Source organism: Scomber scombrus, chromosome 3, assembly GCF_963691925.1.
Source record: "Scomber scombrus chromosome 3, fScoSco1.1, whole genome shotgun sequence".
Lineage (NCBI taxonomy): Eukaryota > Metazoa > Chordata > Actinopteri > Scombriformes > Scombridae > Scomber > Scomber scombrus.
In genome coordinates this window covers 21,598,082-21,612,675 of record NC_084972.1, presented here as the reverse complement: position 1 = coordinate 21,612,675, position 14,594 = coordinate 21,598,082, and the positions used below count along the sequence as shown (strand labels likewise).

The 14,594-nt window shown below is 38.1% G+C and overlaps 1 protein-coding gene across 1 annotated transcript in view; it reads left to right on the top strand.

Moving 5' to 3' along the window:
* atg7 (ATG7 autophagy related 7 homolog (S. cerevisiae)) overlaps window positions 1–14,594 on the top strand; it is a 284,172-nt gene that overhangs the window by 97,440 nt on the left and 172,138 nt on the right. The window lies entirely within an intron of this gene.

Genomic DNA, 14,594 nt, shown 5'->3' with positions numbered 1-14,594 from the left:
ATGTCAGTACTGGTCACACTAGGGTCTGTGCCTTTAGAACAATACCATTGTGTTGTGTTGTAAAAGTACACTGTATATGTATTGGCAAAGTGCTGTGCCTCCCTTTTAGGTACTAGGTACCCAAATGTGACTATCTAAGATGAAGCAGCTTGGGGACCACTCTACATAGTTTTATGTGTAAAAAGAGGATACTGCAGTGTGTCTTAGTACTATAGGAGGGCACTGAATACCCCTGCAAGTAAAATTATGAATTGTATATCCGATCCAGCTATGACTGTGAGGGCTTTAAAACATTTTTAGGCCTTCTGCGATTCTTATTTACTTGAATTCAATGCTGTTGCTAAGCAACATAGGCAAAAACTCTCCAGCTTACTGGATGTAATTGAATGACATTATGAGGTTATTGATCATCGTGTTGGGATATATTGGGTCCTTGAGGTTTTTGCTTTTCTATGGCACTGCTCTTCCTAAATAGATACCTCTGCTTGGGAGGGTTACATTAATATTGACGGTCAAATAAAAACAGGTCCAGGGTTTAAAGACTCCCCTTAGTTTTAGAGAGCTTTAATTTTACATCTCTACATTTGAGCTGAAAATCTTCACGTCTACAAATAGCTGCCAGTTAGACTCGCAGGCCGAGTCTACACACCTCTCCCTCCTCTAGCTGCCCTCCTATAAGTCGTGGATATCTGTCATTTCACAGTAATTACGCTGAGCCTAACACAGAGTGACAGACAGACGTGCTTCCACCCCTGCATTTTTATTCCCTGCTCTGCCTGTAGAGGAGAGGATGGACTCGTCCTCTTCTCTCTTTTCTCCAACATGTCCTTCCCCCTCATCTTCAACCTCTGCTTGTCCCCTTCTTTCAATTTTTTCCACTTCTCTCTTTGACTTCTCTTCATCATGTGGAAGAAACCTTGCTGCCGCCGAATTCTTTGTATTTTGTCACCCATCTATGCATTGGTGATGGTGTTGCTATTGATTTCAATTTTATGGTGTGTTTCTGTGACCTTTCTTTTGACACTTTCAATCCTCTCTGAAAGAAATACACCTTTTAATTCTGCCTTCTGAGCCACCGCAGGGGTGGGTCATTTAATTGTGGTAAGAGTGAATGAGCTAGTCTCATTGTTCAGATCAATCCCAGTCCATTACAGCATCTTCCAATCATGACTCAAATGACTCTGAGTCGTCCTTCCTCCCTTCCTTGCTTTGTCCGACTTTCTCACTTCCCTTCCTTTCTTTCCTCTTGTCCGTGTTTCCTGATGAAAATGCAATCAGAGGAGAACATCTGAGGGGATGAAATTCAAATTTCTCTCTATACAGTTTTTCAGGAGGAGGCAAAGAAAGCAGGGGAAGAAATAAGGAATTGATGAGCTGAGGAAGTGTGTGATCGAGTAGGTAATGAGGGAAATTGAGGAAGTGTTTTACAATTGAAGCCCCTCCTGCCTAAGCTGTGACATCCTCTTAAACATGTGATTGGTCCCTCTGGTGTGGTTGCATTATGACATTATCACCTCTTCACTGATGTTTGTGCAAGTTAATAGTTGTGTGCATCGGAAATTATAGCCTGCTGTTTTAACACTGATCATGTCGATGTATATTTTTACATCTCTTTTTAGAAATCTGTGGTCTATTTCTTGAGATGAAAACTGTTTAAAAAGAATTGCTGTAATAAAAAAGAATACGTCCTTTGTTTTGACTTTTGATATGCCGCTCAAAAGATCTTGATCTTGTAAGAATAAATATTATGAAGGAAAATGGAGTGTAGACTGTGGTCTTTTTATTTACCTATCTCACATTTCAGCTGTGTAGCCATGCAGTCACACACAAGGGAAAGAAACTCTTAAATGACATTTCTTAAAGTTTTTAAAGTCCTTTGAAAAGGATTCAATGCCTCTATTTATGATTAAGGCTTTATAGATAAAATGGTAGGATGAGATAAGATGTTGATGATCTGATTTGCTTGACTGGTATGACTGAACTGCAGATGTATGTTGGCTAGAAGATTAGTACTGCATAAGAAGTGTCAATAATAATCATTTAAAATTTGAGTTACAGATAACATGTCAAGAATTTAAAGATATGTGTCAGTGCTAGCCGCATCAAGCTGGTAGATACTGTGTATGTACAGACAAAATGCCAGTGTTTGTTGTTATCACTATCATTGATCTGATTCTCTAAAGTCCTGATTGCAACCCAGAGGAGTATCCGGCAGACCCTCAGGCCACTTTTATTGATGAAAGTATTACACTAAGTGTCCAGAAACATTTGTTTTTGTTTTTCTACCAACTTCTCTGATTATTTGTTTGAGAGACCAATGTAGTGCAGATTCGATGGAATCCCTCACTTGTGTGTTCGTGTCTGTTTTAGTGTGTGCATTTGTGTGTGTGTGTTTATGTTTGTGTGTACACTGTTCACACTTCAGAAATCTGTTTTCATTTCTTTGAATTGGAAAAGATGTTCTGACCTGATCCAGTAGATGATGTGAGGAAAATCTTCTTTTGTTGTTGTGTCACGTTGCAGCTGCATGAAAACTTCTAAGAACAGTTTCTGGACTCTACAGCAATGCAGAACCATTCAAAGAGTAATGTGAAGGATAAATGGCTGTCAGTGGGAAAATCAGTTTCTCTTAAATGCTGCAAAATGTTTTTTTTGCTTTTCTTTTTCTTCTTTTTGGAGATTAGCTTTATCTAAAACCTTTATCTAAAACGGTGCTGCTGGCTGACAGGCACATACAGTATACATTATGAATACATTTACCCAAGGCAGGGTTGTTTTATTCCAGTTCTTCAAATGATGGTTAGGAAAAAAAGACAGATCCATAGTCACGTTAAATGGGAGTTTTCCTGGAAGGAACAAATCATAATGAGACACAGACAGTCAGGCAGAAAGATTTGAGATTAGGGAAACGTCCAACCTGCTGCTACTGATGGGATTTAGGATTATATCCTTAATTTGAATCTTTGAAAGCACATTGAATATTTGTTGGCAGCTGTGAGGCAACATAAAAACTAGCTAGCAGTTACACAGTCATCACATATACAGCATTTCATTTTTATGTAAACCTGCAATGTGGCCACTTGCAGCAAATGCAGCAGAAACAAACTGTAAACACAACATTGATAAATCACCTTTTAAGTTGATATGACAAACATGTCAGCATGTTCAGTTGCTTTACCCATTTAACACTTACTTACACATCCAGCAGTTACAGAGCAACATTATTATTCAACTGGAGTAATAAAGTTGTTACACCTAAACGTTTTGCTACTTTCTAACCAGCAAACACAAAGCAATGTTAGCATTTATCTTGAGTCTTGTTCTGGCTACCTGACTAATGCAAATCAAATATTCAGTGTCATTTTAGCTCAGCTTTATTCTCCATCAAGTGGGGGGGAAAAAAACGTAACTTAACTTAAATTTTCCAAGTAATCAACTTTCTTCATCAGCTTGTAGCTAACCTTGCCTGTCTGCTGTTTGGCGGTGGGCAGATAGCATACAGCATGAGACTTTGCTAGAAACTGGGTTGATGAGAGTGGCTATGAAACAACCATACAAGTGAGAGTAAATGTTCTGGCCATAAAAACAAATGTGATCATTCTCAGTGACTGTGGTACTATCAGTGACCCTTCCACATTTCATAGTTCTTTGATTGAATGGCGCTTGAAAAAAGTTTGATACATGCAGGTTCAACTCGTGAGACAAATAGAGGCAGACAGATAGTGACTCAGCCAGTGACAGTAGCATGAAGAGATAGCTGGTGCACCAGGTGACCGACAGAAAAACAAGATGAGAGACAAGAAAATAAATACATGCCATCATATCAATAAAGTAACAATTATACTGATATAAAGAACATAAATACAGATTTACAGATGTGATGAAGAGACAGACGGGTGTTGATACAGAAGACAGATGAGGAAACATGAGATAACAGATAGAAGAGAAGGCATAAAGACAGAAAATGAGAAGCAGCATTCTTCCCTGTGGTCATAGAGAAGGCATAACAGATTAGTTGACTCACGCACAGTGTTCTGGGGCAGTGCTTCAGGACAGAGCCAAGATAGAAACACAACGCACCATGGCCAAAAGTCAGCCTTGCCTAAAGATCATGGCAACCTAGATTTTTATCCAGATCATTTGAAAGGCAGAAAATAAATATGCAAGAATCACTTTTTTTTGTAAATGTCTAGATGAAACAATTAGTTCTACATCAAATCCAATTACCCGTTTATTCATTAGTGCAGTAGATTTCTTACTGACACTCACATCTTTGGTTGTAAATGTCGTTTGATGTTAATCTTTTCAAACAATTAAACACAGAATTGTCTAAATGACTGCAGTTTATTTTTAGTTTTGCAGCAATTAAAACTGTCATTAAAGTAAGTTCAGTTTTGTTTTCTTGGCAAATTTGTGGCAATTGAGACCAAAAAGCCTAAATGTCCTGCACTTGTACAGGTATAGTACTACTTCACATCTCTTCTGGCATGATGCTCATGGCTCTAATCCCATGCAAACGATATCTTGCTCTGCTGACAGCCAAATTATTATAAGAGGGATGGCAAAGAATACAGGAAGAAATGGAGAATCATGGATAATGTGTCAAACTTAAATGCAGAGAACAAATTGAGGAGACAGAGGGGTCATAGGGGCAGATAAGATGACAGAAAGGAGAGCAGAAACAGGGATTAAAGAGGGCAGACAGTGCAGAACTGGGGAAACAAGTTTTCTATTTTTAAGTTTAAGAGGTTATGAAAATATCTGTATTCAATTTACAAAGATGTAGCCAACTCCAAAATTACAAATGAACATTACTCTTCTTTTATTACCACCCAAAAAGAAGTATAGCCCAGTAAATTCCAAAAATAACAGAGCGAGACTAGCATAACATTATTGCTAGACATTTTTGTAATAAAGCTGAATCTAAAAAGTAAGACTATGTCATCAAGAGTGGCCTATTACATGTAGTTCACAGAATATTTCACATGCTGCACACAAGTTTCATTAAACTATATGGCTCAGAGCCTAAAATCAGCCAGAGGTCGTGTTATTGGTTCAGTGCTGAAGACTCTGCTTCCACACTAAATTTAATCAGTTGTTGTTCCCTTTTGATCCCCTGCTGGTGTGACATGAGGCTGGAGTTGTTCTTTTATTTTCAGCAGGGGGCAGCAAATTCCAAACTACTGTGACTGTACAAGCCTCGACAGCAGGTGAAAATATCACAGTGCATGTATGAGTATTTTCTGTTGCATGTATGTGTGCTAATGCATATGTTTGTATTAGTGGGTGTTTGAACATGCATGTATTTGTGTGTGGTTGTGTGTGTGCAGGCTTTTTTTCTGCTCAAAAAAATGTATGTGTATGTTAAAGCAGCATGTCTGTGCTTTTTGTATCTCTGTGTCGTTATCACTAAATTGGTGGTAGGCATGCACGCAGTGATTGACACAGCATCATGTAACATCAGGTATATTTGATCAGGTACAATTTATCCTTGCATGACCTCTCTCCTGAGAAGAAAATGAAAGGCTTAGTAAAACTGAATATTTTGCACATGTGTTTTGAGTACATGTGTCTCCTTCACTTAGCTGGGCCTATGTTTATCATGACCTCCCAGTGTTAAATAGACACAAAATCTTGTCAAAAAAAATAGAGAGATAGAGTCGGGTAGATGGAAAGCTGATGCCCAACAGTGGGAAATAGATGGGTGAACTGAAAGCAAAAAATGAGAGAAGAAAGAAGGATGGGAAGGAAATGGAGAGGGGAGGGGCATGAGTGAGAGTAATCTAGTGTGTAATGAAAGGAGGCAACACAAAGAAAATGGTTTCTGTACCTGGTGAGAAAGAGCATAGAGAGGCTGAACAGGAAACTGAGGTCAAAAAGGGTAACAATGTCCATTGTCCTTTGTATGAAATCACCAGACACTGCTCCAAATACCAGTTGATGAGAAATAGCAGTATTCCATTGTTCGTGTTTTTACACAGAACACATCATATGTATTCATATGATATTCATTTTGTGAAACATTTTCAGTATTTGGAAAAAGACAAGGCTTCCAATCTGTAAAAAATTTAATCTGCAAGCCTTTAAAAAGTAGTATCATTGTCAATGTCATTATCATACTTTTATTTGTGTGTGATATGTTATGTTATGTTATGTGTATATTTGGATGTTGGATATCTCATTTTGAATAAAACAAAACAATAAATATGTCACCAAAAGCTTTTCTTTTTGTATTACAGTAGATTCAACTAGTAAGATTAAATACTAGAAAGGGACTCAATCCCAATACATTCAATGACTTAAAGTTTTCTTTGTGACTGTGAATTTTAACATACAGTAAAGCTCAGTGTTGTTACATATTTAGTAAAGAGAGCCGAAGTGAAACTGAAATCTCCATGTTTTGTTCGAGAAATAGGAAAAGATCATTCAAAATCCTATTGACATTGGTAACTATGGTAACATTCCAGCTTTGTAATCAACAGCATGTGTATGGCTCCTTTCATATATTAAGATATGGTAGCGCTCTGAAAAATGAAATAATATCATTGTTTAGCAGGACAGAGAGGAATGAACGCTGTAAACGTTTTTAGACAGGAGACACAAGAAAAAATGACCTTAGGAGTGGGCAAGTTACAATATATGTACCTGCCCTGCCAAGCTTGGGTTTATTTCATGTGGGCTCTACTTTTCCAGTGCTCACAAAATAATCATTGCTTAACCTTGTTAAAATCATGATAGTTTCAGCTTCTGATAGCAAGTGCTGTAGTGGAGATGAGTAAGTAGTCTTAGAATATGGAAAGTAACATTCAGAAACAGGCAAGAAGAAAGAAATGCTGAATGAGAGACTGCATTGAGCTAAGGTATTGGAACGACATCAGTCTTCCTACCAAAAAAGAAGACATAAAAGCAATTATTCAGTCTATTTCACAAACAAAAAAACTTAACAGTCAGTCATTCAACCAGTTAATCAATCAATAAATCAGTCTACATGTAGGGGAGAACAGGGTTGGTTGTCACACGGGTTGGTTGTCACATTCATCAGATCTCAGGCCCTAGAAGGCACTGTTAAAAAGTTTTGGCACTTAAAGTTTCAGAATTTAGGTGAGATGTTACTTCAGAGGTCATATCTGGAGTAAACTGCTTAGCATTGAGGTGAGAGGATGTTTAGTGTTTTTCATGTGAAAATGTAATTATCAAACTCTACAGTGTTTCTCTTCGAGGCTTTTACACAATGAGTTTCTAATTTAAAAAATCATTACCATTAAAAAGTATGAAGAGAGAGCGATAGTTAGGCAGGTTTCTTTCTTAGCTACGCCAAAACATGTGGTTGTTAGCTTTGCTGGTAGCAAAAAATCCCAGTTGGGGATGCTTGTCACATTCTCTTTTTGGGGTTGGTTGTCACATGTTGGCATATACATATATAGTGTGATATATCTAGTTCTTTCTTTTAAGATGTCATAAAATGACCAGGAACTTTGTCAGGAAGACAAACAAGAGCCAGACTCCTCCAGATGTAAAGCTCAGAGCAGTCAGAGAAGTGAAAATGCACAATATTGTCATATAAGGATAAAAAATGCACTTAAAGGAATGATTTTTCCTATTTATGTTCTCTTGGTGCAGGAGATGTGTGAGGTTGCTGTATTTCAATGAAGCTAAACATTTGAAATAATTTTTTAAGATTGTCTACATTTTTAATTTTTCTCCATTAAAATAACAGAGGGACAACCAACCCCATAGTGTGTGACTACCAACCCCATCGTGGGGTTGGTTGTCACAAGTGCACAAGACATATTTGACGGCCCATATCTTTTGAACAGAATCAGCTGACCACTTGTTTGTTTTTGACCACTCTATTCCTACCTGACACTTTAGGCTTTCATTACAAATTAAAAGGGAATTTATTCAGTTTATGGTTTATGAGGAATACAAAGGAAAGTAAAAAGTGTGACTACCAACCCCGTTCTCCCCTACACCAGTTCATTAATGACATGGCACAGTGCAGCACTGTGATGACAAAGTGTGACTGTGGATCCACTTAAAATGCTTTAAAATAATGTCTTCAAATAATTACATTTTCTCAAGTCCATTCACCTGTTCTGTGCTGCGTATATTAGTTCTCTAAATGATACATTCATTTCCACTGATATTATAGTCAATGAAAAGCTATTACCCAGCATTGTGAACCTTGACCCACATGTCAACATTTTCTCGATATAATGAATGAGTGCACCGAACATTAACATTACGTGTGTGTGTGTGTGTGTGTGTGTGTGTGTGTCTGTGTGTGTGTGTGTGTGTGTGTGTGTGTGTGTGTGTGTGTGTGTGTGTGTGTGTGTGTGTGTGTGTGTGTGTGTGTGTGTGTGTGTGTGTGTGTGTGTGTGTGTGTGTCTGTGTGGGAGAGACAGAGAGAGGGAGTGGGTTGTAAGGGTAAAGATGTCAAATAGGGGCTGACTGCACCTTTTTTGAATTCTCAGTTCATGGGTCAAAGGAGAAGACGCCTGAGGACACCCCAGACATCTTACTTTCTCTCTATCACGCTCCCTCTCCTCCTCAGTAGACAGCAAATGAAGTGTAGTCGGAAATACTCAGCATTACCACCATCTATTATCATCATTAGCAGCATCTTTGATACGATGGGCATATGATTCAATCAGTATATTTTATTAATTAATACTTACTACATACTTACTTACATACTACACTATTTAATAACTAATTTTGTTTTAAAAAATAAATATATTTCAAGCTTCAATTATTTAATAAGATTTTGTGAATATTCATGTTCTTGTTATCTTTATCTCTTTACCTCAGTGTTGCTGTCCTCACAATTTCATAGTTTGTTATGAATTACTGCTAAAAACCAGACCTTACTCTTCTACCTGTTTGGCATGTATGGATGAGTAACCGTGAAATATCCAGATGACTGCTGTGAAAGGTCAAACTCAGCTGTGTGTGAATGTAGGTATTAGGGAGGTGTGGTGGGTCGGAGGAAGCATGACCAAGGGCCTGAGCATCTTTCCGAGAGCTTTGTTTTTTTCATGCCTGGTTGAGATTTCTTTCCAGTCACTTAAATATTATTTTCGATTGAAAAGGTTTTCATAGTCCATCAACACCAGGTCAAATTTGTTTTGGTTGGTCTTTTGTATTAAGATGAATGAGGGAAATCTGTAGTTTGAACCAAGGAGTGAAAACGGCATTATCTGACAGAAAAAAAGGGATTAACTAACTTGAATACTGTGTGGCATGAAATAAATACATTTTCAGATGATGAGCATGAAGTGTATTGAAGAGAGATGTGTGTGATACTGAATTTGTGTGCTTTATACCATGTGTGTTCTTTTGTCAGTTCTTGCATTACTGAATGTACACACATGTGTGTGTGCAGGGCTTGGTTCATGGGTTCATGTGTGTTTGCATTGACTAAGTGCGTAGTCTATGCCCATTGGGTAGACCAAGTGTTACACGGTTCTGCAGTAATAGGTTTTGGCAGCTGTGTAATTTTTGTTGATTTATCCCTGACCTTGGAAAACTCTTCTTCTTCTGCAGTTCAGGTGTCATTTGTAACTCACACACACAGACACACACACACACACACACACACACACACACACACACACACACACACACACACACACACACACACACACACACACACACACACACACACACACACACACACACACACACACAACACAAAAGCCAAAAGAGCACCACACACCACACATAATCATACATACACCCACCAACCTTCACATGCATATCCACCACCTCGCATTCACACATAAGCCCCCATCACCCTCCATCCACACAGACAAGCATACACACACATGCACACATGTGGTGTTACTAGGTCAAGTAACCATTCAGGGACCAGCCAATGACAACATTTCTAATCATACTGTCAAGTAATGTTGACTGTTTGAATGGGTCACTGGTTAGGTGGGACACACGCTCTGTAGTGTTTTAATCAAGGTCTGAGAAAATACTGTTTATTACTGTGGGGCTGGTTTAATAGACTGTAATGAAACTTGTTCTTCTGTGGAAGAGAAGAGTAGTGTTTGATTTAAAAAGCCTTAGTATATATAGACTGGATAATATTATAAAGGCTCCTACATTTGACATCACCACCACAAAATGCCATGTACAGTCATTGTCATATGTAAATACATATTTGTTTGCATATAGTACAATGGATGTTTTAGTTTTACTTCCAAATAACGAAAAGTACAATGGACATCATATTTTTTAGTGAATACCTTTTAAATTAATTTTGCTAAGATATTGTGCTACCATAGAAAAAAAAGTTTGCAGCCACTTTCACAAACATTAACCAATCATTATGAATGGTGTAGAAATGTTACTATATTTGATGACCATCAGAGCTCATTGCATTGCTCCCAATGCCTTTTTTCTCAGTGTCTTTCTGTTGAATTGTACTATCCTTTTCTCGAGTCATCACACTTCTCTGTCATTGATCACCAGAACACTTAATAACATCTTACTTTCGTTTCCACCATTATCTCACCTCTCAATGCTTAAAAGGCTTCTATGTATGTGAATGTGTCAGGGAGGCTTGATCAATGGCAGCAGTAAGGTAGTCTATTTGTGCACAAGTGTTATTGTAGATGAGAGAATATAGAAACAAGAGCTGTGGTGGTTTATAAATTGCATCTTAAGCTAGTTCTGGATAAACTGTAACTTTGGGATTTAAAAAAACATTTATATTAGTGGGTTTTTTATTATTTGCATATCTAGAGTGAGGAGGAGCCACAGACTGAAAAAGGGATCTACAGAAAATGCAACTTACTGAAAAGTGAAACATCTTTTTGAAAAACTCAGTCCCAACTGCATTTCAAACAGAAAATGGAAAAACATTTGCATTGGCAAACTGACAAAAATGCCAGCGCACAGACCAAAACAACTGAATTTATAAAGAAAGATTTCCTATTTATTATAATGTTCTTCTGATGGACGTTATGATCCAGCAGAATGTCTTATCTTGCACTACATATTTATCTTCTGTGTGAAAGCTGATATAGCTCAGAAATATCTGATAGGTTAGTTGTTTAAAAAACAGATTAATTGATAGAAGTAACATCAGTTTGGGATTAAATTCTGTCTGCATCTTCAAATATATAATGTCTTGTACAATAAGATATAATGAAATGCCATTTCTTATCCACCAAACCATGTTCAGCACCATATTTATAGTCAGACTTTTGATGATGACCAGGACTACTGTGTAAATCAAATAACAGCTACAATGCCCTTTTCACAACACACTGTGCAGGTCAGGATGTCAAGCTACGTGCCAAGGGGTTAAATATAGTATGTGCAGTGTATCATGAACAGGAACAGTAACACATTGAGAACCCATTGTTTTCGCTCATTGGTGAAGACAGTTGTGATGGTTTCAGCAGTTCCCAGTAGATGTTTCCACAAACTGTTTCAGGCTTTAACCATGAATGCCTTGTAATGATGATCGAACTGATTTTTTATTGCACTGTAAAAATTCACACACATCATCATGTATGTGTATGAGCACATTTTTCACATTTATCTACCCAAACGTCTATCTTACATGTGGGAAATTCCTCTAATGTTCTTTTTATGGTGTTGCTTTGGTTCCATCATCCAACCCCCAAAGGACCATACAGAAGCTGTAACTGCCTATTGGATTTCAGGTCTTTAGTCCGAAGTGTTTATGGTGCATTAACCATACACTGGTCATATCTTTGTGCAATTGTGAAGCTCCGACTAATTTAGTTTTTATTATCCTGTCACACCAGTATCCCTTAGCTGGCAAATCTTACCTGTTTCATGTTGCAATTCAAGCTATAGCACTTCCTAAGTGGAAAAGAACAGTTAAAATAGGTATCTGCAATGTTTTCAGTGAAGAAAGCATTTGGTGCTTTGTGCAAAATACACATACTGGGACTTGCTCCAGATTGCATATTATGCTTAAAAGCGTTCCTGTATTAGCAGTGTGTTTGTGTGTTCAGTGTACTGTATTCCTTCTGAAAGGGAGAACATACATTCTTTATTTGCATGTGTTTGTTTTAGGTTGCAATCTGATATTCTCTAAACACATGAAGAATCTACACCCTACGTCATTCACAATAATTTGACCTTTAAAATGTACCAGCTGTAAAGACATTAACTGCAGCTATCAATCAATGCACCAAACGCGTGTGAGACTTTATATGTCATTGTGCCACCTCTATAATTTGCTTTGCATTCTGCTCGTGCTGATAATCATGTCCTGAGATAACCATACTACATTCAAATGCACTTGCATTTACTGTTTGTATTGTATTATAACAGGGAAAATATGGTTAAACACTGTTACATTAGAAAAAGAAATACAACAGATGCAGTGTATACAGAGCATCAAACTGAGGCAAATTTGCAGCCTCCAGCTGATTTGCGATCCCGGCAAACCTACTATTCATCAGTTTGTCATGTTCCACACAGACTTGCCTTTTAATTGATCTTTAATCAGATGACCTAGTGTCAAAACAGAAAAGCATAATTTGGTATGATTGACACCAAGAACACATGTTGAGACAAGATGGGCTTTGTCATCTGTTGTTTGTGAGAAGCAATCCAGCTCTGGGCTCTTTGTAAACACAACACACAACCAAAGGATTGATTGTACTGTTGGCCAACCAATCTGCCTTATTGGGTCAGGTTGTGACGATGAATACAAAGAGAAAGACAGGGCCGAATTCAACAGAGAAAGAGAGAGAGCAAGGGAGAGCGATGCTATCTGTCAAAAACACCTCTGGCTATTCTAAAATGAAACTCCTCATCATGGCTGTGACCTCTAGCCCCTATTGTAAAGCACAGGGTAATTGAGGTTAACAATATCATTTGACCTTTGAAGCTTCTGTATGACTTCTGTGGGAATGTTTCCTTTTAAACTGTGGAAATATAAGAAACAGTCACCTTTTGAATATTCTTATCTACAGCTCCAGAAGGATTGTAATGTGAAGCAGCAGTATTAAATCCATGCCACAGAGAGTGAATTGGACAGCAGATAAAATGTTTTAGAAAAAAATAAAGTGGAGTTATTAATGAAAAGTTGTTGTGATTATGCCCTCTCTTTCTTGCCCTCACATAAAAAGACGATCAGTGTTTAGTGTTACATTGGTTTTTCACTTTAAATATCCATATCACCCAATGTGTCACATTTGGAGGGCCTACCCCCATTCACATTTGCCTTCCTCTCCCTCTCTCTCTTTCTCCCTCCCAAGACTACATAATAAACTACTCTGCACACCCACCTTTGAGATCCTCTGGAGATCAGTGACAGGAGCCTGAAGCACTACAAAGGTGAGAGCATCAAAACTGGTGTAGCACTACTGAGATACACACAAGGACTGTTAACACCTAAATTACCAAAAAAAAAACAACAACAACCAAAAACAACAACATAGAAACAGCAGACCATGAATGTGTGGCACAAAGTACACATACAGTTTGCACACAGACATACATGCTTTTATACATGCACAGGCACCTTTTGGAGTCCAGGGACTTGAAAACATGCATGTCGATGAGTTTGGCTCTAGGCAGGAACACTCCCTGTGAGTTGCTGCGCCTGCCACTCGGTCCCAGCGCTTTCCACCTACCGCTTAGAAGGTCACAATGTAAAGCCAGCAGCGACAAAAATAAATGAAGTTGTTACATGGGGTGACATCTGTATTGAAGTTTGGGTATGTGCTGTGTTTAGTGTGTGTGTATGTGTGGTGGGTGTTGTAATTTGGTTGTCATAACCAACAGATAAGTTGATTAATTATGTTGTAATACAGAGGATGCTTTATAGAGTAAATATATCTGAATTGCTGGAGGTAATAATTTGTCTCCAAGGAAAGCTGTCATTTAGGTCCTGTTCACAGGACCATTAACGTGCGTATTGTGTGATACAATCATGGGTGGATTGCTCTAAGTACATTAATTCACACCTGACATTAGAATGGGTCTCCACATGCCTCTCTGGTGATCTCTTGTGACTGAACTCACTTCTCTGCTCAAAGTGCAAATAAATCTGTACATCATATCCATTTGCAAAGACCAAATTCGTTGTTGTTTTTAACCAGTAAGAGGCAGCCATGAACTTCCTGTGCCTATAGTCTGCTGAAAATTAAAAGAAGTAGTTTGGCGAGTGGGAAAAATCAAAAGGCTATGGCCCAAATGGAAATTAGCCAACATGTTTCATGTGTACTCCAGCCATGAGAATACATTTTGTCTATTTCTTACATAGAGGATGTCTGTTGAGTAGATGTGGATACATTTGTGCACACACTGCTAAAAGAATGTGGCCATATGTGACCAAGACCACCTCTGAATGTGGCCAGAACAATCATTTCACAATGCATCCTCAATGCGTCTTGGGTGGATTCACACCTGTACTTAGAGTACCACCAACAGGTTAACGTTATAGGCGTGAAATGTGTTGTACACTTTTTATTATCGTAAGATTTAGTGCAGACATCTGTGTTCCCAACATTCCTGCAGAATTGACCAATTGTAGCCTAATTGTATGTATGTGCATTTACATGGACTGCAATTGGGTGAATTGCAATGGTGAT